The following is a 2,602-nucleotide window of genomic DNA, read 5'->3' as shown; positions in this document are numbered from 1 at the left end:
TCCTTGTGGTGTTTGCCACTACATCACTGACTGCTTTCTTCTCATTGCAGGAGTCCTCCAACAGCATCCAAGCAGTCATGAAACCCTGATTATACAGTTGGGAAACATGGAAAACAGTCAGTTTTATGAAATCTCAAAAATCATGTGCTTTTACGAGGACTTGGATGTTCCTGTCATATGATTTTTGTCCTCTTCTATAATCAGCCAATCACAGTTGTAGCTCGGGATGCTGTTGTAAACAAACAACAGCAAACAAACCAGTAAACACCTTCGTCTGGTTGCAAACAGCAGGCGCTCTAAATGTGTGTGAGTGTGTGAGGTTGGCAGGTGGGGTGAATTCCCTTGTTACCCACACATACACCCCTGCATCTACACAAAGACACACACACACACACACACACACACACACACACACACACACACACAGAGTGACTCACAGGGCAGCACAGCCTACTGTATCAGTCTGTGGGTCGCCAGGGGCTGATGGGGCCACTCAACCATGAAAGAGGGTATGGAGGCATAACAGACAAGCACACAAACACACACACACACACACACACACGATATCACATGCAATAGCACGGGGAGACACATGCACATGCATTTTTTTTTCTTGCTCAAGTAAATATGTGACATCCTGTTCTCTCTCTCTCTCTATCGTGTGTCTCTAAATGTGTATAAAACGTTAACGTAAGCTGATAACACTGATTTATGTCTATAATTAGGCTTCGAAGTTGCTGCGTTCTCCCTTGTAACTACAACATAGTGATCATGTTAATAGGACAGGGAATGTCTGTGGTCCCTGTGGCTGACCTGAAACACAACACTGGATGTGTTCATTCGTCCAACAATTAACCAAAACCCACCTTAAGCTTCAGATCATGACCAACGCAGTCGCTAGAATAAATGAAGAACTGCTTCTTTATGTTGCATCTTTACGTTGTGTTGATACTCTGGTCTACATGCAAAAAACACTTCTTCTGGTTGCCACAAACACAGCTGGAAGCTTCCACGAGGTCTCATTAAAAACGCCCAGTTTTGTCGACCCAAACACGGATGGAGACGGTCAGCTCGCCTTACATATAACCGCTGGTGTCACGTTTACAAATGGCGCAGTGCAGCTCAAACCGCGCTCACCTGTTTGTTTCACCTGTGTCAGGCACACAAAGCGAACCCTGGTCTCTGGAGAGAAAGTCCAGTGCTTGTCAAACAACCCCTGACTTGGACCTCTTGTGCTTTATTCATGCTGCACTACAGGGTCACGCCGGAGGGATAACAACGGCGTCGACCTCAGAATCGCGGGGCCGCTGCCGGGAGTGAGAATAAGCTGCAACAACACACAAGGTGCACGATGCAGGTTGTGAGTTCTGGTCCCTGGTGCCTCAGTTTTCCACCTCTACCTCACCCAGGCAGCAATAATTTAGAAAAAAAAAGCATCTTAGTGGTATAAGAACAAATCTTGTGGGAGATGGAGCTGTCCAGTCCGATCAGTCTGAGGCACTTTACCTTGAAATTCTCCATTTCTGCCGCTGGCCGGTCGAGGTCAAAGACTGCCAGGATTTGAAAATGAATACTATGGAGCCTTCGAATCAAACCGCTGCCTTAATATTTTATAAATCCATGCTGTCTGCTTATACAGCAGCCCGGCCGGGTTTAACTCATTCCTCACTGGACCAGAATTAACCTGCCGATCAAGGATGATCTGTGGGACCTGAAGCCGGGACAAACCAGCTCTGAAGCCCGGCTGCCTTTTAAATACTTTGTATAATCCAGTGATAATCAATTATTCCCTCATATATGTTTCCAACGTATGATGTAATGATGACCAAACAAACGTAAGGTATTGATTTCAGCTTCGGCACCTCGAATGACATCGTTAAAAATAGATTTCTCTCTGTCGATCTTTTCTCTGGAGGTACGTTACGTTACAGACGGATTTCAAGGCATTTTTGATGATTAATTAGTGACACAGTGCTAATTACTGCTGCACCTTTCAGTCAGTCACAGTGTTCGTCTGCTGTACAGCTCTGATTAACTGTATTATCAGAACCTGCCAGCGCTCTCTGACGCCCGTTCAGAGTGCATTAAATTGGACCTTTCATATAATAATTATTCTTTTATGTTAGATTCAAACTCATCATGCAGAGTTGAGGACAGAGATGAGCGATGTCCACAGTGAAGCATCGTGATGATGATGGTGACGATGTATTTAAAGCTGGAAGGAGGAAGTCGGCTGTTTGTCTGCAGATGAGCTGCTGGTTTACGTTGATTAAAAGCTCACAGCTGAAGTCATCGTGTTTTCCCGACTCCAACCGCTTCACCTCACCGGTGGAGGCAGCACACAGATGAAGCCTCGCATCAAAGTGTCCTCGTCTCCTTACAACATGTCCGTAACCTCCATTTATGTTCAACCTCTGAAGCTTGAAGCAAAGTTAGCTGGCTAGTTGCACCGAGGAAGCTCAGCTAACTGAGAACACGAATGGTGCAGAGCTCCGTCGCCGATGACTGTCGGTGGACGGGGAAGTGGTGGCGGTGGGGTTATTACAAGCTTCTTTTTGAAGACATTTCCAGCTGTTGTTTTTAAGGAAACTGCGAGAACTTT

This window comes from Acanthopagrus latus, chromosome 3 (genome assembly GCF_904848185.1).
Source record: "Acanthopagrus latus isolate v.2019 chromosome 3, fAcaLat1.1, whole genome shotgun sequence".
NCBI classification, from domain to species: domain Eukaryota; kingdom Metazoa; phylum Chordata; class Actinopteri; order Spariformes; family Sparidae; genus Acanthopagrus; species Acanthopagrus latus.
This window is presented reverse-complemented; position numbering follows the sequence as displayed.